This window comes from Bombina bombina, chromosome 10, assembly GCF_027579735.1.
Source record: "Bombina bombina isolate aBomBom1 chromosome 10, aBomBom1.pri, whole genome shotgun sequence".
Lineage (NCBI taxonomy): Eukaryota > Metazoa > Chordata > Amphibia > Anura > Bombinatoridae > Bombina > Bombina bombina.
Window position 1 is genome coordinate 24,018,629 of NC_069508.1, and position 25,018 is coordinate 24,043,646.

Below are 25,018 nucleotides of genomic sequence, written 5' to 3' on the forward strand. Positions count from 1 at the left end.
TGGACAGCACCGCAATCTATCAATCAACAGACATAGATATTGATAAATTATTTTTAAATAATAGGCATGTGCATTTTTTTCAAGCCTTTTCAGCCTGCAAAAAATTCTTACTGACCTTTAGAGTCATGAGTTTAACCCAAGAACAAGTCAATTATTTATTTTTTGGTCGCTTACATACATTTAGATTGTTTGATTGTTTGTTTGTTTTTTGCTTTCTTATTTTCAATTAGAATTTACATGTCTACCCATCCCTTAGGATACACACAAACAATTACTGTCTGTGTGCTATGTAAAGGATTAATGATAGCTCATAAAACAAATGACCAGATAGTCATAGACCAGATGGGACAGTCTACAGTATTAGAACAAATAATAAGCCAAACTAAGAAGTTATCAACGGGTACAGCTGAACAACAAGCCGACTGTATGAAAGTAATAGATTTTAAGTAAATCAGTGATTCTCATACAGAAGTAGGCACAGGAGTGCAATAAACTTCTGTCTCTCCCTCTTATGTTAAGCATATAATCCACTTGTACCAGGCACTGCCTCCGGTATTCAATGGAGCCCCAGTGAAAATAAGGCAAACAGGTAGAAACAACTACAGCTCACCCCAAGGCTGCTGTCTTACTCCAGAACATAATACAAAAAGTGATCCACCACAATAAATGTAGATCCAGATATGAAAGTATTGGTCATTTCTGTGTGTGCTGTGTTTTGTCCTCTTATGTTCTTTATTCCCACTCTACACCAGATATGTATATACAAGTGACTGAAGCGCACTCATGTTTGCCTACTTACCAATTGTAGTGGCACAGAAGCACAACTACAGATATATATTCAATCCCTTTGCAGCTTTTAAAAACATAGTAAAAAACAACTAAATAAAATGTCCTAACAAAATTATCCATTTAAATTTTACACTAGAATGTTATTTCTAAAGTCAAGAAGTGGGGAGCTTTTCTTGCACATTCTCTGAACATCATAGGCTTCTGTTTTACATTAATTTATTTTATTATCTTGGACTTTAGTTACCTTTCTATCCCTAACTTCCACATTTTCTTAAACCCAACATCATACACCCTGAAATCCCTCCAATAAACAATTTCCTTTGGTTTCCCATAAACATATACATGCTCCATGCTGAATCAGTCCCTTCCCTGCTCTGACATACAACTAGCCTCTACTCACTCAGATTCCTTATTTTATTTGCTGAACCTAAACATGACTAGACAATAACACTTTTTTTGTATTTAAGATTTTTTTTTTGCATTTTTATATTCACCAATAGACATGAGATTTATTCTTTCTGACCCATTGGGCACAACAATGCACTTATGCAAATAAAAAGAAATGGTTTAAATTAAACTAAAGGGAAATGAAACCCAAAATGTTCTTTTGTAAATCAGACAGAGTTTACCATTTTAAAAAAAAGTTTCCAATTTTCTATTATTATCAAATTTGCTTCCCTCCCATCATATTCTGTGTTGATGAGATACCTAGGTAGCATCTGGAGCACTACATGACAGGAAATAGTGCTGCCCTCTAGTGCCCTTGCAAATGAATTACATTCTTGCAAAACTTCTGCCCCTGCTTTTCAAACGATACCAAGAGAATGAAGAAAATTTGATAATAGAAGTAAAATAGAAAGTTGTTTAAAACCGAATGCTGCATCTGAACCAAGAAAGACAGATTTGGGATTTCATGTCCCTTTAAGGACAAACAAAATAACGATTTCATGGGTTTAGCATTCTCCTCACAAGTTAATGGCCTGTATGTTGCTTAGTGTGTAGTGATGCTAATAGGTAATTGATGCACAATTGAGAAAAGATGAACAAGCTATAGTTGGACGATAGCACAGGTCTCAAACCTTTCCGGGGATAAGTATAGTGCATCAGGTGACCGGCCAGGTATCTTCATTAGTGCAGCCGCTTGTAACCACTGAGGTGATAATGCCTCAGATGTGGGGATATGATGTAATATTATAAAATCTGTCATTACAAGTAGGTTCGGGGGTTCAAGTAATAGTCACTTATCATCCATTAAAAAGATTTCAAATAAACCATCATCAATTAAAACACAGGAAGTCAAACAAATGTTTTATCAACATTGACCTCTTCAGCTGCTTATATGATGACTTATTGTAAACTCATAGAATGTAAAACCAATTCCCAACCTCCAATGTGTAAGGAAAAGGAAATCATTACATTGCATTACGTTTATGGTAGAAACTAGAAAACTTGCATCATTTTATTTGCATTCCATTGAGAATCTGTATTCATTGTTAAAGCAACGCTATACCGCAGAAAGTACATTTCAGATGTGTGCAGGTCAGGGCAATCACTTTAAATTCCTTTACATACTATGCATACATGTCTGTTAATGATTATGAACTATAGGTGGGGCATCAAAAAATGTAAAGAAAACTCATAGGAATGACAAACATTTTTGAACCTATTTTTTTGCAGTTAGTCACCTTTGCTCAATTTGAAATATAGAAACTAAGAAAAAGTAGGGATTGCAATCACAAGTATCTATCTACTATCTATCTATCTATCTATCTATCTATCATCTATATATCAGTCAAACAGATTATTTCAGAACTAAAAAAAACAATATGTTAAATCTTTTTAATCCAGCTGACCTTAAACTAGGGATTCCTCTTTCACTACCACTGATGATAAAGATCTAAAGAGATACAGACAAGGGGCAAGGGGTTGCACAAAAAGAAGGAGGAATAGGATAGAGAAAAATCCCTCTATAGTGTAGTAATATAAGGATAAAACAGGATATGAGGTATTTTAAGCACTTGGTGAGAATATAATCCTTATCTGACCCATTTGAATGTGAGAGAACGACCTCTTCTTCATCTGACAAGTGTTTATTTTATGAGATTAATGTGAGAGAATTGTGTGAATCCACATAACAGCAACTGACTAATATCCCACTTTCCTCAAACGTAGAAGTTCCAGATAAAAAGCCTTATTGCTTATTGGCAACCCAGGGAGTTCATATTTTTGTCATCCAAATATACATAAAAGGATGAGTGGCTTGGTCAGTTGATAAAAGCTGCTAGGCACCATGGAGAACAACTGTATTTTTTTCTTGTATCAATTTGTTTTTCAGTCATTGACAGCCATTATTGGTAAAATTCTTTGCAAGATATTCATGTCATGAATGGATTTTTTCTGGAATCTAAGCCAATATGTGAATGTTACATATGATATTTCATTGTTAAATTCAATAAGATAATGTTGCTTTGATTCCTTTTTTTTAGTTGAATAATTAAACATCAGTTTCCAATGAACTAATGAGCTCTTACAGTCATTATTTTTAATGAATATGATGAAACATTTGCCAATCCCAATTAATAATTTACTGCTGGGCACTAGTCCTGGTACCAAGCATGGATGAACCCACATGGACATATTTGGTAATGCTCTTTTACCACTGTGTTAAAAGCAATACTATTTAAAACATAATATTTTCACACAAATAATATGCTCAAGATACGTAATTAATCCAAACAGGAATATTTTTTGAAGAACCCATTGCTAGATTTAAGATATAGTTGGACTTTAACCTAAAAATAAAGCACCAGGGTGTGGGTAGATCTTAAACTTACTTTCACATATGATCTTAGTTTTTTTCCAACCATGTCTATAAACAAGTTGATATATAGGAATCTAAAGGCAACTGAAATTAAATATTAACTTCATACAGAAGTGAATTATGAAGATACTTCCTGGAAGACTTCCTGTTTTACACAGGCAAAACAGTTACTCTTGATGTAACACGTACATGATTTGGCAAACATTTAAGTTTGTTCAGAGACAAGATCCTTTTAATAGACTGAAATCAATTTGTAAAATTAAGGCCTTTCGGTAATTAGTTGATGCAATACAAATGAAAATACCTTACAAGGAAATAAAAATGTCAGCTACAAATTTACGCCATATCAGGATTATGATACGAAATTAAATGATGATATAAACTCTTCACCCTGACCATGTTGCAATTTGTAGATAAAATCTTTCTAAACACTATTATTAAAAAACAAAAAAGAAATAAAAAAAGAATATGCCACTTTATAAAACTAAATAGAACAAAGGTGTAAAATTAGTTAATACTATACAAATCTATCTTCTGTTAATGAATATAAACTACATATAAAACATAAAAAATTGAGTTAATGGGGCACTATATATATATCTGAAATTCAAAGTAAAAGGTATCTAAATTTAAACGTATATAACTACCAATATCAATTATGTGCTGCTTATGAAAGGTACTTGCAATATTATTACTTCCTATTAGAGCTAAGTGAGCTTTGACAGTAATTAACTACCAACCAATGGGATTTATCAGTAAGTAACTATCAGCCAATGAAAATTAACAAGATGTACCTATCAACCGATGGGATTTAACTGGAAGTAACAGTCAGCTAATGAGGATTAAGAGTAATTATCTACTAACCAATTGGCATTAGTAGGACCCAACTGATTTAGCTGTATTTTTAATTTTACATTGAAAATACTTCACATTTGTTGATGTATAAAAAAACAAAAATAATAAAGAAATAAGCCATATGTAGAGGCCGCTCTTCCAAATAAAAGGCAGGATTTGTTTGTGCAATTTCCTTTTAACTCATTTCATTTTGATTAATAGACAATGTAAGATTAATGTCTAGAGTCTATGCTTGTCACTTAGATGGTGCTGCTATAAAAAAAATACTATATTCATTTTAGTGTCAGTACAAAACCTAGATCACTGTTATTTAGTAACAGAACACATATTAGCAGCTTATTATGGCTGTGGCAGTGAAGGTTAGGGTTTAATCGGACATGTAATCAAAATGTCTTCATTTTCTTGGTATCCTTTATTTAAGGAGAAGCAATGCACTACTGATAGCTAGGTGAGCACATCTGCTGATCCAATGACAAGAGGCCAGTCATCTAGCTCCCAGTACATTGCTGCTCCTGAGCCTATCTAGGTATGCATTTCATCAAAGGATACCAAGAGAACAAAAACAATTAGATAACGGAATAGAGTATTTCCCCAAGAATAAAAAAAGAAAATTATACAAGGGATTCTTCTTGGGGCAAAAGGTATCAGATGACGATGAACAAACAAATACAATCAGTAGTGTAAAAATCTAGCCATCAAATATATTCAAAAAGGGCTACTAAAGGGGGGGGGGGGGAAACTATTCAGAAACTCTCAACCTTAACCTATGATAAAAAGATAGACGATTAAAAAAAAAAATCAGATCAAAAAATTCCGACTGTATTATACATCCTTGTAAAATAAATGTCCTTTTAAGGGACAATATACACCAATTTTCATATAAGTGCATGTAATAGGCACTACTATAAAGAAAAATATGCACAGATACCGATCTAAAAAGCCAGTCCTGAAATGGACTGAGAACAGACCCTTTCTCTGCATATGAAAAGACCCATTAAACAAACAGAAGCAATCTGAAGTCTGTATACATCTGTATACATCTAAAACTTTGGGGCTTGGTTAGGAGTCTGAAAATCAGAACAATGTTATTTAAAAATAAGCAAAACTATACATTTTTACAAAAACACCCCCAGATGGGCTATATAAATGGATCATCTACAAAACATTTATGCAAATAAAAATATAGTGTACAATGTCCCTTTAAAAGAATTTTTTTTTCTCCAAATCTCACTATTCGGTGTAGTTTCTCCTTTAATTATAATGTAGCAGAGCTATACCAATTAAAAATAGAGAATGCTAAAACTGATTTTAAGATGGCTAAATAAACACAGTTTTTGAGAAAATATGAGGCATATATATGCTACCGCTGATCAGTAGCACCTGAGCCTACATAGGTATGCTTTTCATCAAAGGATACCAAAAGAACAAACAGTATATAATTAAATTGTATTCCTGTCTAAAATCACATATATCTGAATCATGAAAGAAACATGTGGGTTTCATGTCCCTTTAATAAAGTAAATTTGGATTAGGAAACTGGGAGAGTAAAGATGCAGGTAAGGATTTTGTTTAGTTTTCAGGAAGAAACAAGTGCAGGCTTTAGGGGTATAAACAGCAGAGAACTGACACACAGACAATACCGACCGATGTTCAGAAATCATTATGTACTGGAAACAAGCGTGAAACTGTGATCAATCCTGAATATGAAAACCTGTGAAATGTCATGCAAGGCGTCTATAAGGTGTTACCCTTAATTACGTGTGTGCAGTTGTGTATATGTCACTCCAGCTTCTGCAGATTAATGAGATAATATCCCTGTAGGATTATTGTTACACTAATTCACATATAGCTGAGTGGCATGTTTTTATTGCCAGAAATAATAATAATCTGTTCAAATGCAATTGGATTCGGTTTGTTCATGTTGAGTGACATCTGCAATTGGATTCTGTTTGTTCATGTTGGGTGACATCTGCAATTGGATTTTGTTTGATCATGTTGGGTGATATCTGCAATTGGATTCTGTTTGTTCATTTTGGGTGATAACTGCAATTGGATTCTGTTTGTTCATATTGGGTAATATCTGCAATTGGAATCCGTCTGTTCATTTTGAGTGATATCGGCAATTGGATTCTGTTTGTTCATGTTGGGTGACATCTGCAATTGGATTTTGTTTGTTCATGTTGGGTGATATCTGCAATTGGATTTCGTTTGTTCATGTTGAGTGATATCTGCAATTGGATTCTGTCTGTTCATGTTGGGTGACATCTGCAATTGGATTCTGTCTGTTCATGTTGGGTGATATCTGCAATAGGATTCTTTCTGTTCATGTTGGGTGATATCTGCAATTGGATTCCGTCTGTTCATGTTGAGCGATATCTGCAATTGGATTCTGTCTGTTCATGTTAAGTGATATCTGCAATTGGATTATGTTTGTTCATGTTGGGTGACATCTGCAATTGGATTCTGTCTGTTCATGTTGAGTGATATCTGCAATTGGATTCTGTCTGTTCATGTTGGGTGACATCTGCAATTGGATTCTTTCTGTTCATGTTGAGTGATATCTGCAATTGGAATCTGTCTGTTCATATTAAGTGATATCTGCAATTGGATTTTGTCTGTTCATGTTGGGTGACATCTGCAATTGGATTATGTCTGTTCATGTTGGGTGATATCTGCAATTGGATTCTGTTTGTTCATGTTGGGTGATATCTGCAATAGGATTTTGTTTGTTCATGTTGGGTGATATCTGCAATTGGATTCTGTCTGTTCATGTTGGGTGATATCTGCAATTGGATTTTGTTTGTTCATGTTGGGTGATATCTGCAATTGTATTCTGTCTGTTCATGTTGGGTGATATCTGCAATTGGATTTTGTTTGGTTATGTTGAGTGATATTTGTAATTGGATTCTGTCTGTTCATGTTGGGTGATATCTGCAATTGGATTCTGTCTGTTCATGTTAAGTGATATCTGCAATTGGATTCTGTTTGTTCATGTTGGGTGACATCTGCAATTGGATTCTGTCTGTTCATGTTGAGTGATATCTGCAATTGGATTCTGTCTGTTCATGTTGGGTGACATCTGCAATTGGATTCTGTCTGTTCATGTTGGGTGACATCTGCAATTCGATTATGTCTGTTCATGTTGGGTGATATCTGCAATTGGATTCTGTTTGTTCATGTTGGGTAATATCTGCAAATAGATTTTGTTTGTTCATGTTGGGTGATATCTGCAATTGGATTGTTTGTTTATGCTGGGTGATATCTGCAATTGTATTCTGTCTGTTCATGTTGGGTGATATCTGCAATTGGATTTTGTTTGGTTATGTTGAGTGATATCTGCAATTGGATTCTGTCTGTTTATGTTGGGTGATATCTGCAATTGGATTCCGTCTGTTCATGTTGTGTGATATCTGCTATTGGATTTTGTTTGTTCATGTTGGGTGATATTTGCAATTGGATTTTTTTTGTTCATGTTGGGTGATATCTGCAATTGGATTTTCTTTGTTCCTTTTGGGTGATATCTACAATTGGATTTTGTCTGTTCATGTTGGGTGATATCTGTAATTGGATTATGTGTGTTCATGTTGGGTGATATCTGCAAATGGATTTTCTTTGTTCCTTTTGGGTGATATCTGCAATTGGATTCTGCCTGTTCATGTTGGGTGATATCTGCAATTGGATTCTGTCTGTGCATGTTGGGTGATATCTGCAAATGGATTTTCTTTGTTCCTTTTGGGTGATATCTGCAATTGGATTTTGTCTGTTCATGTTTGGTGATATCTGCAATTGGATTCTGCCTGTTCATATTGGGTGATATCTGCAATTGGATTCTGTCTGTTCATATTGGGTAATATCTGCAATTGGATTTTGTTTGTTTATGTTGGGTGATGTCTGCAATTGGATTCTGTCTGTTCATGTTGGGTGATATCTGCAATTGGATTCTGCCTGTTCATGTTGGGTGATATCTGCTATTGGATTATGTTTGTTCATGTTGGGTGATATCTGCAATTGGATTTTCTTTGTTCCTTTTGGGTGATATCTGCAATATGATTTTGTCTGTTCATGTTGGGTGATATATGTAATTGGATTCTGTTTGTTCATGTTGGGTGATATCTGCAATTGGATTTTCTTTGTTCCTTTTGGGTGATATCTGCAATTGGATTCTGTTTGTTCATGTTGGGTGATATCTGCAATTGGATTCTGTTTGTTCATGTTGGGTGATATCTGCAATTGGATTCTGTCTGTTCATGTTGGGTGATATCTGCAATTGGATTTTGTTTGTTCATGTTGGATGATATCTGCAGTTGGATTCTGTCTGTTCATGTTGAGTGATATCTGTGATTGGAATCTGTCTGTTGATGTTGGGTGACATCTGCAATTGGATTCTGTCTGTTCATGTTGGGTGACACCTGCAATTGGATTCTGTCTGTTCATGTTGAGTGATATCTGCAATTGGATTTTGTTTGTTCATCTTGGGTGACATCTGCAATTGGATTCTGCCTGTTTATGTTGGGTGACATCTGCAATTGGATTATGTCTGTTCATGTTGAGTGATATCTGCAATTGGATTCTTTCTGTTCATTTTGGGTGATATCTGCAATTGGATTTTGTCTGTTCATGTTGGGTGACATCTGCAATTGGATTCTGTCTGTTCATGTTGATTGATATCTGCAATTGGAATCTGTCTGTTCATGTTGGGTGACATCTGCAATTCGATTATGTCTGTTCATGTTGAGTGATATCTGCAATTGATTTCTGTCTGTTCATGTTGGGTGACATCTGCAATTGGATTCTGTTTGTTCATGTTGGGTGATATCTACAATTGGATTCTGTTTGTTCATGTTGGGTGATATCTGCAATTGGAATCTTTCTGTTCATGTTGGGTGATATCTGCAATTGAATTTTGTTTGTTCATGTTGGGTGATATCTGCAATTGGATTCTGTCTGTTCATGTTGGGTGATATCTGCAATTGCATTCTGTCTGTTCATGTTGGGTGATATCTGCAATTGGATTCCGTCTGTTTATGTTGGTGATATCTGTAATTGTATTCTGTCTGTTCATGTTGGGTGATATCTGCAATTGGATTTTCTTTGTTTATGTTGGGTGAGATCTACAATTGGGTTTTGTCTGTTCATGTTGGATGATATCTGCAATTGGATTCTGTCTGTTCATGTTGGATGATATCTGCAATTGGTTTCTGTCTGTTCATGTTGGGTGATATCTGCAATTGGATTCTGTCTGTTCATGTTGGGTAATATCTGCAATTGGATTTTGTTTGTTCATGTTGGGTGATATCTGCAATTACATTTTGTTTGTTTATTTTGAGTGATATCTGCAATTTGATTCTGTTTGTTCATATTGGGTGATATCTGCAATTGGATTCTATTTGTTCATGTCTGGTGATATCTGCAATTGGATTTTTGTCTGTTCATTTGGGTGATATCTGCAGTTGGATTCTGTCTGTTCATGTTGGGTGATATCTGCAATTGGATTTTGTCTGTTCATGTTTGGTGACATCTGCAATTGGATTCTGTTTGTTCATGTTGGGTAATATCTGCAATTGGATTCCTTCTGTTCATGTTGGGTGATATCTGCAATTGGATTCCGTTTGTTCATGTTGAGTGATATCTGTAATTGGATTCTGTGTGTTCATGTTGGGTGATATCTGCAATTGGATTCTGCCTGTTCATGTTGGGTGATATCTGCAATTGGAGTCTGTCTGTTCATGTTGGGTGATATCTGCAAATGGATTTTCTTTGTTCCTTTTGGGTGATATCTGCAATTGGATTTTGTCTGTTCATGTTGGGTGATATCTGCAATTGGATTCTGCCTGTTCATGTTGGGTGATATCTGCAATTGGATTCTGTCTGTTCATATTGGGTAATATCTGCAATTGGATTTTGTTTGTTCATGTTGGGTGATGTCTGCAATTGGATTCTGTCTGTTCATGTTGGGTGATATCTGCAATTGGATTCTGCCTGTTCATGTTGGGTGATATCTGCAGTTGGATTCTGTCTGTTTATGTTGGGTGATATCTGCTATTGGATTATGTTTGTTCATGTTGGGTGATATCTGCAATTGGATTTTCTTTGTTCCTTTTGGGTGATATCTGCAATTGGATTTTGTCTGTTCATGTTGGGTGATATATGTAATTGGATTCTGTTTGTTCATGTTGGGTGATATCTGCAAATGGATTTTCTTTGTTCCTTTTGGGTGATATCTGCAATTGGATTCTGTTTGTTCATGTTGGGTGATAACTGCAATTGGATTCTGTTTGTTCATGTTGGGTGATATCTGCAATTGGATTCTGTCTGTTCATGTTGGGTGATATCTGCAATTGGATTTTGTTTGTTCATGTTGGATGATATCTGCAGTTGGATTCTGTCTGTTCATGTTGAGTGATATCTGTAATTGGAATCTGTCTGTTGATGTTGGGTGACATCTGCAATTGGATTCTGTCTGTTCATGTTGGGTGACATCTGCAATTGGATTCTGTCTGTTCATGTTGAGTGATATCTGCAATTGGATTTTGTTTGTTCATCTTGGGTGACATCTGCAATTGGATTCTGCCTGTTTATGTTGGGTGACATCTGCAATTGGATTATGTCTGTTCATGTTGAGTGATATCTGCAATTGGATTCTTTCTGTTCATTTTAGGTGATATCTGCAATTGGATTTTGTCTGTTCATGTTGGGTGACATCTGCAATTAGATTCTGTCTGTTCATGTTGAATGATATCTGCAATTGGAATCTGTCTGTTCATGTTGGGTGACATCTGCAATTGGATTATGTCTGTTCATGTTGAGTGATATCTGCAATTGATTTCTGTCTGTTCATGTTGGGTGACATCTGCAATTGGATTCTGTTTGTTCATGTTGGGTGATATCTACAATCGGATTCTGTTTGTTCATGTTGGGTGATATCTGCAATTGGAATCTTTCTGTTCATGTTGGGTGATATCTGCAATTGAATTTTGTTTGTTCATGTTGGGTGATATCTGCAATTGGATTCTGTCTGTTCATGTTGGGTGATATCTGCAATTGCATTCTGTCTGTTCATGTTGGGTGATATCTGCAATTGGATTCCGTCTGTTTATGTTGGTGATATCTGTAATTGTATTCTGTCTGTTCATGTTGGGTGATATCTGCAATTGGATTTTCTTTGTTCATGTTGGGTGAGATCTACAATTGGGTTTTGTCTGTTCATGTTGGATGATATCTGCAATTGGATTCTGTCTGTTCATGTTGGATGATATCTGCAATTGGTTTCTGTCTGTTCATGTTGGGTGATATCTGCAATTGGATTCTGTCTGTTCATGTTGGGTAATATCTGCAATTGGATTTTGTTTGTTCATGTTGGGTGATATCTGCAATTACATTTTGTTTGTTTATTTTGAGTGATATCTGCAATTTGATTCTATTTGTTCATGTCTGGTGATATCTGCAATTGGATTTTTGTCTGTTCATTTGGGTGATATCTGCAATTGGATTCTGTCTGTTCATGTTGGGTGATATCTGCAATTGGATTTTGTCTGTTCATGTTTGGTGACATCTGCAATTGGATTCTGTTTGTTCATGTTGGGTAATATCTGCAATTGAATTCCGTTTGTTCATGTTGGGTGATATCTGCAATTGGATTCTGTTTGTTCAAATTGGGTGATATCTGCAATTGGATTCTGTTTGTTCAAATTGGGTGATATCTGCAATTGGATTCTGTATGTTCATGTTGGGTGACATCTGCAATTGGATTCTGTTTGTTCATGTTAGGTCAGTTATTTTGTATTTGGATTTGCATATATTCCTAATTAAATATTTAGATAGCAGTTGGGATATATTTGCAAATATAAAATAATTTAAGATAATTCTCATTGCTTACTGATTTCTTTGTCAGTACATTGTAAAAACTTTGGATCAGGTCACTCCTCCTGTATTAATGCTTTTGGTTTATTCTGCTTTCTGTATCTGTTTTTCCCTTTTACTATGGACCAATATCATTGGCCTAGATTCACAAATGCTATGAACTTGTGTCAAAGGCCTCTCTGGTAAGGTGAGATCCTTTATAAAATTCTTTAAGACTTCCTTTACCTATATTTTCTACAGATTTGTAAGGGCCATTAACATCTACAGGTATAGTTGTGTTAAAGGGACAATAGATTCAAAAATAAAATTTTGCGATTTAGGGCTAGATTGCTTGTGAAGCGCTAACTGTTGCGTGCAATCAAAAAGGGTCTTTTTGCGGATTTTTGCACAAATCAGAAGTAGCACGTATTACACGTTGAAACTAAATGTGTTCTCCTGAATGCAATTGAATTTAACACACGTCGGGATAGTGTGACTTCAGAGCTCTGGATAACGGTTTCGCTCGAGTAAAAAGTTACACAAAACACATAAAACATACATTCTACAGTTACACTCATACTGTCTGATAAAAAATATAAAAAAAAATATATTGCATAAAAAAGTTATAAGGGCTCAAAGATATAAGGTCTCTGGTGAAAAAAAGGTTGCAAAGGGCTTTAACCTAGAGATACATACCATAGTAACATAGTAACATAGTAACATAGTAACATAGTAACATAGTAGATGAGGTTGAAAAAAGACTGAAGGCTATCAAGTTCAACCTATACAAATCTAAAATATATACAAAAAGCTCCAGTTAAGCTTAAATAATCCCACTAAAAGGTGACCCATTTAATACTAGCAATCATATACATGTCTAAATATGTATATGTCTGGGTATATACAGTATCTCTGGGTATATGAGTACACCCCTCACATTTTTGTAAATATTTTATTATATATTTTCATGTGACAGCACTGAAGAAATGGCAAATGTAAAGTAATGAGTGTACAGCCTGTATAACAGTGTAAATTTGCTGTCCCCTCAAAATAACTCAACACACAGCCATTAATGTCTAAACTGTTGGAAACAAAAGTGAGTACACCCCTAAATGGAAATGTCCAAATTTGGCCCAAAGTGTCAATATTTAATGTGGCCACCATTATTTTCCAGCACTGCCTTAACCCTCTTGGGCATGGAGTTCACCAGAGCTTCACAGGTTGCCATAGGAGTCCTCCTCCACTCCTCCATGATGAAATCCCGGAGCTGGTGGATGTTAGAGACCTTGCGCTCCCCCACCTTCCGTTTGAGGATGCCCCACAGATGCTCAATAGGGTTTAGGTCTAGAGACATGCTTGGCTAGCTAGTCCATCACCTTTACCCTCAGTTTCTTTAGCAAGGCAGTGGTCATCTTGGAGGTGTGTTTGGGGTCATTATCATGTTGGAATACTGCCCTGCGGCCCATTCTCTGAAGGGAGGGGATCAAGCTCTGCTTCAGTATGTCACAGCACATGTTGGCATTCATGGTTCCCTCAATGAACTGTAGCTCCGATGTGCCAGCAGCACTCATGCAGGCCCAGACCATTACACTCCCACCACCATGCTTGACTGTAGGCAAGACACACTTGTCTTTGTATTCCTTCCGTGGTTGCTGCCACACACGCTTGACACCATCTGAACCAAATAAGTTTATCTTGGTCTCATCGGACCACAGGACATGGTTCCAGTAATCAATGTCCTTAGTCTGCTTTTCTTCAGCAAACTGTTTGCAGGCTTTCCTGTGCATCATCTTTAGACCAATTTGATGCAGTAAGTGGCGTATGGTCTGAGCACTGACAGGCTGACCCCTTACCCCTTCAACCTCTGCAGCAATGCTGGCATCACTCATACATCTATTTTCCAAAGACAACCTCTGGATATGATGCTGAGCATGTGCACTTAACTTTTTTGGTCGACCATGGAGAGGCCTGTTCTGAGTGGAACCTGTCCTGTAAAACCGCTGTATGGTCTATCTTACCGTGCTGCAGCTCGGTTTCAGGGTCTTGGCAAACTTCTTATAGCCTAGGCCATATTTAAGTAGAGCAACAATTCTTTTTTTCAGATCATCAGAGAGTTCTTTGCCATGAGGTGCTATGTTAAACTTCCAGTGACCAGTATGAGAGAGTGTGAGAGCAATAACACCAAATTTAACACGCATGCTCCCCATTCACACCTGAGACCTTGTAACACTAACGAGTCACATGACATCGGGGAGGGAAATGGCTAAATTGGCCCAATTTGGGCATTTCTACTTAGGGGTGTACTCACTTTTGTTGCCAACGGTTTAGACATTAATGGCTGTGTGTTGAGTTATTTTGAGGGGACACCAAATTTACACTGTTATACAGGCTGTACACTCACTACTTTACATTGTAGCAACATGCCATTTCTTCTGTGTTGTCACATGAAAAGATATAATAAAATATTTATAAAAATGTGAGGGGTGTACTCACTTTTGTGAGATACTGTATATATATATATATATATATATATATATATATATATATATATATATATATATGTGTGTGTACATATGTATTCATGTCTGTATATGCTTACATGTATTTACAGACATATATACCCATATAAACACATAAAAAGATATGTACACACATATAGACATATATATAGATATATACATGAGTGCATTGGAGCCCTTTGCATTAAAGTAGCTGAAAACATGAAAAATCTTATTAATGCAATATTCATATTTAATAAAGTGTTATACTATGTTTTTACTGTAAATAGTTCACATTCAAATGATTTTCAGGTAGGTGAATATGTTGTAAGTATTTTTTTAAAAATATAAATATTATATATATATATGTATATATCTATACCTATGTATAATCATCTATATATATGTGTGTATAAAAAAAATATATATATAGGTATAGATATATATTGTAGCAAAACACCATCAGATATATATATAGAAATATGTATTTAGGAATAAATAGAACATATTCGGGTTAGCGCTTTTGAGTAAACGTGAACGGGTTTGTGCGCAAGTATAGGTGTTAGTTTTTTTCCCCCACTTTTCGCGCTCTATTAGAGTCTAAGGGGAAATATGTTAATGCGGTCACAATATTCAAAGTTCAGCTTATTGAGCATGTCAGATTAGCGATTGTGCAAAAAATTTAACGTTTAACTTGTAGTATGTGCGCTACACAATGCGCGCAAAAAACTTACTTCTAGCGTAGTTAAAGCGCCAGTGGAGCGATAAATAGTGCTCCACTCATAATCTAGCTCTTAGATAGAACATGTGATTTTAAATTTTAAACAACTTTCCAAATTATTTTTATAGTCTAATATTCATATCTGTTGTTGAAAAGGATACCTTGCTAGGTTTAAGAGCATCAATATATGCCTGTACATATACGCCTCTTGTCCTTGGCTCGTTGCTGTGTTCAACTAGCTTCCTGTAATGTATTGCTGCTCCTTCAACAAATAGAACCAAGAGAACAAAGCAAATTTGACAATAGAACTAAATTGGAAATTTGTTTCAAATTGTATGTTGTATCTGACTCATGAAAGAAACATTCTAGGTTTCATGTTCCTTTAAGTTCCCAATAAATCATTCACATGAAACAAGAACCTATTGCTAAGTGTCTCAGACAATTACTAACTTCAGAAACACGCTTGAAACATGATAAATGTAAATATTTGTAGTTATAAAATAGTTGTGTGTGTGTCTTGCTGGATAGAGCGAGAGCTGCCTCAGAGACCTTATAGACAGAAGCAGAGTATAGGTGCTTCGATGACATTCTGATAAGCAGAAAACAAATGATACAATGTTATGTGTGAATTATATAAATGGTAAATTATCTATTATAGAGAAATGGATATTTCCCTTAAAGGGACAGTAAACTCAAAATTAAATTGTCATAATTCAGAGGGGCCGATTTATCATGGCCCGTATTGTGCTTAATGCACCTGTTTTCCGTGCGAGTCTTCAGGAAACAGGAATTAAGAAGCAGCAGTCTTAAGACCGTTGCTCCTTAACTCGTTCACTGCCTCTGAGGCTGCGGACATCAATCCACCTTATCTTATAGGATCGGGTTAATTGACACCCCCTGCTAGTGGCCAGTTGGTCACAAATCTGCGGGGGGCGGCATTACACAAGCAGTTCACCAGAACTGCTTGTGCAATGATAAATGCCGACAGCGTATGCTGTTGGCATTTATCGATCTCTCGTGGACATGATCGCTACAGCGGATCATATCCGCCAGACACTTGATAAATCGGCCCCAGAGCGTGCAATTTTAAACAGTTAGTCAAATTTGCAATTCGTCAAATTTACTTTATTTTCTTAGTATCCTTTGTTGAAGAGTTAACCTAGGTAGGTTGATAGGAGTTTAGCACTCTATGGAAGCAGTGTTTGCGACAATATATAACATTGCTATAAACATTGTTGCAAGCACTGCTGCCCGATAATGTAAATGTTGAATGGTCCCTGGGCAGTCGATATTTGTCTCTCCATAAAAAAGTAAATTTTTGGGTTATGGAAGGACAGTAATTGTAAAAAAATGTTACACTATGAGCAGAATTATGTAACAATCTCCTAGCAACACCTTAAAAAAACAAAAGAGATTTACCCCCCAGAGGTATACTTACCTTCCGTTCTCCCCCCCGTTTCTTATGATTTATTTTCTGAAAAGTTCCTCATGGGTGTGCTGTGTAATCACAGTGCGCCCAATCGTTGCATAGAACTAAATTTATCACGCTCCCAACTTTATCCAGCACAGGAGCACACTACATTCAGTTTAAAGCTGTGATCGGGCTTGCTGTGATTAGTGCGGCTGTTACACGCTTTTGAGAAAAAAAAATCATAAGAGGCTGGCGAGGAACAGAAGGTAAGTAAACCTTTGTGGGGGGGGGGGGGGGGGTAAATCTCTCAATACCTTTGGCTTTTTAAGGTGTCACTAGGATAATGTTACATAATTCTGCACATAGTACAGAATTCTGTAACATAATTTGTTTGTGTTTACTGTATCTTTAACAGTTATGTATAAAGATCTGATTATCGGTTCTCTTATGCTTCAGTATAGTTTTATTGAAATATATATTTAAAATGTAGTATCTCATATTATTCATATGTTTAATTTAATTTCCAAATGTTAACATTTTGTCTATTGAAACATTCTTATAAACAAATAAAATGTGGACTACTTGTTCTGCCATTCAAATGTCAACATTTTGGCACTCTCCTCTCTGTACTCACAAGTGGAAAGGATTCCAATAGGCATTAAAAAAAAAACAGAAATATAAAGCTTCTTCATTTTTAACTGCTTGTTTGCTGAGAAAGTTCCAAGAGGAATAAGGTGCATGGGGCGTGGTCATACTGAAGGAATTGGAGGGTGTTTGGTGCCAGTTGTTATATGCTCATCAGTAGCAGAATGGGTGGAGATGCCAACAGACTGTGCCACCATCTTGTTTGTTAGAAATATCTGGCATTTGGGTGTTTGGTGCCAGTTGTTATATGCTCATCAGTAGCAGAATGGGTGGAGATGCCAAAAGACGGTGCCACCATCTAATTTGTTAGAAATATCTGGCATTTGGGTGTTTAGTGCCAATTGTTATGTGCTCATCAGTAGTAGAATGGGTATAAATGCCAACATACTGTGCCACCATCTCGTTTGTTAGGAATATCTGGCATTTGGGTGTTTGGTGCCAGTTGTTATGTGCTCATCAGTAGCAAAATGGGTGGAGATGCCCACAGACTGTGCCACCATCTTGTTTGTTAGAAATATCTGGCATTTAGGTGTTTGGTGCCAGTTGTTATGTGCTCATCAGTAGCAGAATGGGTGGAGATGCCAACAGACTGTGCCACCATCTTGTTTGTTAGAAATATCTGGCATTTGGGTGTTTGGTGCCAGTTGTTATAAGCTCACCAGTAGAAAAATTACTTTTATTTGTATTAATATTTAACACAATAATATAGTGTGTTACCTATGCTGATAATACCTGCTATTTTAATAGCCTTCCATTTGTCTGTACCAGTAGTGTGTTTAGTTTCTGTGATGTCAACTCCCCTGTTCCTCATGGATGCAAGAGATCATGTACCCCTCTAGACACCCAATGATCATTATTATTAGTTTGATTGTGTAATGATAATGAATAAATAAAACATTTGGAGAATATGGGGGTAGGAGGGTATCAAGCTAGAGCTATCAATCAGTTTGCTTCCCTCTCCAAATACTGTCGCCCTAGCCGACCTAGTTGGCCTCTCCCATAATTTTTTTTTTGTTTGCTTATAGGGATTCCTATGGGATTATTTTCATGTACACTTAGACACGTAGACACCAGATGTGCAGAGAATGTGTTTACTAATTACAGCTGCAAAACCTTATACCTTGTATGAACCTAAGAACCGGCCCTACCTTCCCCTATAGGAGTGAAGTGGTGCCAAGGGAAAGATAATTTATATAAAATATAAAAAATAATACAGCAAGCAGCATGGGAAGGTGGAATATATTACCCTTAAACAGCACAGATGTGCACGAGGGAACAGCGACCTATTTTTTCAAAGAATTATGTTACAATAAAGACAAAAAAAGTATCATGATATTCTCTGCCAAACTTGTAGATTATTCTGTCCCAGGTGTTCCCTGCAATAAAAGCTTGTGTGTCATCTTCTTGTGTTCTCCAAATCCCCATCTGGTTTAGCTAATCAGCATGTCTACAAGTGTATATTCCTTCTTGACATCCTGTATAGCAGTTCTCAGGGATGTATCAGACAAAATGTGGATGAAAAGAGCATGTAATTAATATTTTTTATAACAGACATCAGAGGGTTAATGTAGTGCACCAATTACTTAAAGGGACATTCAACACTTTATACTTACAATAATGTTATTTTGTCATGCTATAAATGAACATACCAGGGAATTGTGATTCTTTTTCTTTTTTAATGCAATAACATGTTGTTTGCAATTGTTTTTCAATAGAAAACTCCCCTATCACTTGACTTAGTTAAAGGAGAAAATCCAGACTTCTTAGTGAAAAAGACAAACCTTCGCCCTGTCATTTTGTTGGCAAAACTTGCCTATTGCATTTGATCATCTCAGCTGAGGTCAGATACGGACATATATGTAGCAGAGTTAGTGAAGTGTGCTGCAAAATAAATAATAAATTATAATGCAAAGTTGTTTTACTAAATGTAATGAATATTTTTTATATCACAGTCCCATAGGGTTCCATTTATAAAGTTGCAGGGCTGCTTTAGAAACATAGAAACATACAAATTCACGGTAGATAAGAACCAAAAGGCCTATCAAGTCAACCCATATTACATGTTACTTATTACTTAGTATAACCTTATGCATGTCCCATCAAGTCTACACATATTACATGGTACTTATTACTTAGTGTAGCCTTATGCATGTCCCATCAAGTCTACACATATTACATGTTACTTATTACTTAGTATAGCCTTATGTATGTCCCATCAAGTCTACACATATTACATGGTACTTATTACTTAGTGTAGCCTTATGCATGTCCCATCAAGTCTACACATATTACATGTTACTTATTACTTAGTATAGCCTTATGTATGTCCCATCAAGTCTATACATATTACATGTTACTTATTACTTAGTGTAGCCATATGTATGTCCCATCAAGTCTACACACATTACATGTTACTTATTACTTAGTATAACCTTATGTATGTCCCATCAAGTCTACACATATTACATGTTACTTATTACTTAGTATAGCCTTATTCATGTCCCATCAAGTCTACCCATATTACATGTTACTTATTACTTAGTATAGCCTTATGCATGTCCCATCAAGTCTATACATATTATATGTTACTGTTTACTTAGTATAGCCTTATGCATGTCCCATCAAGTCTACACATATTACATGTTGCTTATTACTTAGTATAGCCTTATGCATGTACCATCAAGTCTACACATATTACATGTTACTTATTACTTAGTGTAGCCTTATGCATGTCCCATCAAGTCTACACGTATTACATGTTACTTATTACTTAGTATAGCCTTATGCATGTCCCATTAAGTCTACACATATTACATGTTACTTATTACTTAGTATAGCCTTATGTATATCCCATTAAGTCTACACATATTACTGTTACTTTTTACTTAGTATAGTCTTATGCATGTCCCATCAAGTCTACACATATTACATGTTACTTATTACTTAGTATAGTCTTATGTATGTTCCATCAAGTCTACACATATTACATGTTACTTATTACTTAGTATAGCCTTATTCATGTCCCATCAAGTCTACCCATATTACATGTTACTTATTACTTAGCATAGCCTTATGCATGTCCCATCAAGTCTATACATATTATATGTTACTGTTTACTTAGTATAGCCTTATGCATGTCCCATCAAGTCTACACATATTACATGTTGCTTATTACTTAGTTTAGCCTTATGCATGTACCATCAAGTCTACACATATTACATGTTACTTATTACTTAGTATAACCTTATGCATGTCCCATCAAGTCTACACATATTATATGTTACTTATTACTTAGTATAGTCTTATGTATGTCCCATCAAGTCTACACATATTACATGTTACTTATTACTTAGTATAGCATTATGTATGTCCCATCAAGTCTACACATATTACATGTTATTTATTACTTAGTATAGCCTTATTCATGTCCCATCAAGTCTACCCATATTACATGTTACTTATTACTTAGTATAGCCTTATGCATGTCCCATCAAGTCTACACATATTATATGTTACTCTCTTTACTTAGTATAGCCTTATGCATGTCCCATCAAGTCTACACATATTACATGTTGCTTATTACTTAGTATAGCCTTATGCATGTACCATCAAGTCTACACATATTACATGTTACTTATTACTTAGTATAACCTTATGCATGTCCCATCAAGTCTACACATATTACATGTTACTTATTACTTAGTATAGCCTTATGCATATCCCATCAAGTCTACACATATTACATGTTACTTATTACTTAGTATAGCCTTATGCATGTCCCATCAAGTCTACACATATTACATGTTACTTATTACTTAGTATAGCCTTATGCATGTCCCATCAAGTCTACACATATTACGTTACTTATTACTTAGTATAGCCTTATGCATGTCCCATTAAGTCTACACATATTACATGTTACTTATTGCTTAGTATAGTCTTATGTATGTCTCATCAAGTCTACCCATATTACATGTTACTTATTACTTAGTATAGCCTTCTGCATGTCCCATTAAGTCTACATATATTACATGTTACTTATTACTTAGTATAGCCTTATGCATGTCCCATCAAGTCTACAAATATTACATGTTACTTATTACTTAGTATAGCCTTATGCATGTCCCATCAAGTCTACACATATTACATGTTACTTATTACTTAGTATAGCCTTATGCATGTCCCATCAAGTCTACCCATATTACATGTTACTTATTACTTAGTATAGCCTTATGCATGTCCCATTAAGTCTACACATATTACATGTTACTTATTGCTTAGTATAGTCTTATGTATGTCTCATCAAGTCTACCCATATTACATGTTACTTATTACTTAGTATAGCCTTATGTATGTCCCATCAAGTCTACACATATTACATGTTACTTATTACTTAGTATAGCCTTCTGCATGTCCCATTAAGTCTACACATATTACATGTTACTTATTGCTTAGTATAGTCTTATGTATGTCTCATCAAGTCTACCCATATTACATGTTACTTTTACTTAGTATAGCCTTCTGCATGTCCCATTAAGTCTACATATATTACATGTTACTTATTACTTAGTATAGCCTTATGCATGTCCTATCAAGTCTACCCATATTACATGTTACTTATTACTTAGTATAGCCTTATGTATGTCCCATTAAGTCAAGCCATATTACATATTACTTATTACTTAGTATAGCCTTCTGCATGTCCCATCAAGTCTACACATATTACATGTTACTTACTACTTAGTATAGCCTTATGCATGTCCTATCAAGTCTACACATATTACATGTTACTTATTACTTAGTATAGCCTTATGTATGTCCCATCAAGTCTACTCATATTACATGTTACTTATTACTTAGTATAGCCTTATGCATGTCCCATTAAGTCTACTCATATTACTGTTACTTATTACTTGGTATAGCCTTTTGCATGTCCCATTAAGTCTACACATATTACATGTTACTTATTACTTAGTATAGTCTTATTCATGTCCCATCAAGTCTACACATTTAACATGTTACTTATTACTTAGTATAGCCTTATGTATGTCCCATCACGTCTACCCATATTACATGTTACTTATTACTTAGTATAGCCTTATGTATGTCCCATCAAGTCTACACATATTACATGTTACTTATTACTTAGTATAGCCTTATGTATGTCCCATCACGTCTACACAAATTACATGTTACTTATTACTTAGTATAGCCTTATGCATGTCCCATTAAGTCTACACATATTACATGTTACTTATTACTTAGTATAGCCTTATTTATGTCCCATCAAGTCTACCCATATTACATGTTACTTATTACTTATTATAGCCTTATGTATGTCCCATCAAGTCTACACAAATTACATGTTACTTATTACTTAGTATAGCCTTATGTATGTCCCATCACGTCTACACATATTACATGTTACTTATTACTTAGTATAGCCTTATGTATGTCCCATCTAGTCTACACATATTACATGTTACTTTTTACTTAGTATAGCCTTATGTATGTCCCATCAAGTCTACACATATTACATGTTACTTATTACTTAGTATAGCCTTATGTATGTCCCATCACGTCTACACATATTACATGTTACTTATTACTTAGTATAGCCTTATGTATGTCCCATCAAGTATACACATATTACATGTTACTTATTACTTAGTATAGCCTTAAGCATGTCCCATTAAGTCTACACATATTACATGTTACTTATTACTTAGGATAACCTAATGCATGTCCCATCAAGTCTACACATATTACATGTTACTTATTACTTAGTATAGCCTTATGCATGTCCCATCAAGTCTATACATATTACATGTTACTTATTACTTAGTATAGCGTTATGCATGTCCCATCAAGTCTACACATATTACATGTTACTTATTACTTAGTATAGTCTTATTCATGTTGCATCAAGTCTACACATATTACATGTTACTTATTACTTAGTATAGCCTTATGCATGTCCCATCAAGTCTACACATATTACATGTTACTTATTACTTAGTATAGCCTTATTCATGTCCCATCAAGTCTACGCATATTACATGTTACTTATTACTTAGTATAGCCGTATGCATGTCCCATCAAGTCTACACATATTACATGTTACTTATTACTTAGGATAACCTAATGCATGTCCCATCAAGTCTACACATATTACATGTTACTTATTACTTAGTATAGCCTTATGCATGTCCCATCAAGTCTATACATATTACATGTTACTTATTACTTAGTATAGCCTTATGCATGTCCCATCAAGTCTACACATATTACATGTTACTTATTACTTAGTATAGTCTTATCCATGTCGCATCAAGTCTACACATATTACATGTTACTTATTACTTAGTATAGCCTTATGCATGTCCCATCAAGTCTACACATATTACATGTTACTTATTACTTAGTATAGCCTTATTCATGTCCCATCAAGTCTACGCATATTACATGTTACTTATTACTTAGTATAGCCGTATGCATGTCCCATCAAGTCTATGCATATTACATGTTACTTATTACTTAGTATATAGCCTTATGCATGTCCCATTAAGCCTACACATATTACATGTTACTTATTACTTAGTTTAGCCTTATGCATGTCCCATCAAGTCTTTGCATATTACATGTTGCTTATTACTTAGGATAGCCTTATGTATGTCCCATCAATTCTACACATATTACATGTTACTTATTACTTAGTATAGCCTTATGCATGTCCCATCAAGTCTACACATATTACATGCAATTTATTACTTAGTATAGCCTTATGCATGTCCCATCAAGTCTACACATATTACATGTTACTTATTACTTAGTATAGCCTTATGCATGTCCCATCAAGTCTATGCATATTACATGTTACTTATTACTTAGGATAGCCTTATGTATGTCCCATCAAGTCTACACATATTACATGTTACTTACTACTTAGTATAGCCTTATGCATGTCCCATCAATTCTACACATATTGCATGTTACTTATTACTTAGTATAGCCTTATGTATGTCCCATCAAGTCTACACATCTTACATGTTACTTATTACTTAGGATAGCCTTATGTATGTCCCATCAAGTCTACATATATTACATGTTACTTATTACTTAGGATAACCTTATGCATGTCCCATCAAGTGTAGCCATATCATATGTTAATTATTACTTAAGATAGCTTTATGCATGTCCCGTCAAGTCTACCAATATTACATGTTACTTATTAGTTAGGATAAACTTATGCATGTCCCATCAAGTCTACCAATATTACATGTTACTTATTAGTTAGTATAACCTTATGTATGTCCCATCAAGTCTACACATATTACATGTTACTTATTACTTAGGATAGCATTTTGCATGTCCCATCAAGTTTACACACATTACATGATACTTATTACTTAGTATAGCTTTATGCATGTCCCATCAAG

The 25,018-nt window shown here is 35.1% G+C and overlaps 1 long non-coding RNA gene across 1 annotated transcript in view; it reads left to right on the forward strand.

The window, feature by feature from the left end:
* Nucleotides 1–17,161: 17,161 nt before the first annotated feature.
* The window catches only part of LOC128641266 (uncharacterized), a 54,731-nt gene continuing 46,874 nt past the window's right edge, over nucleotides 17,162–25,018 (forward strand). The window contains exon 1 of the long non-coding RNA XR_008399462.1: nucleotides 17,162–17,200. This is a non-coding gene — a long non-coding RNA (uncharacterized LOC128641266). The remainder of the gene's footprint in view (nucleotides 17,201–25,018) is intronic.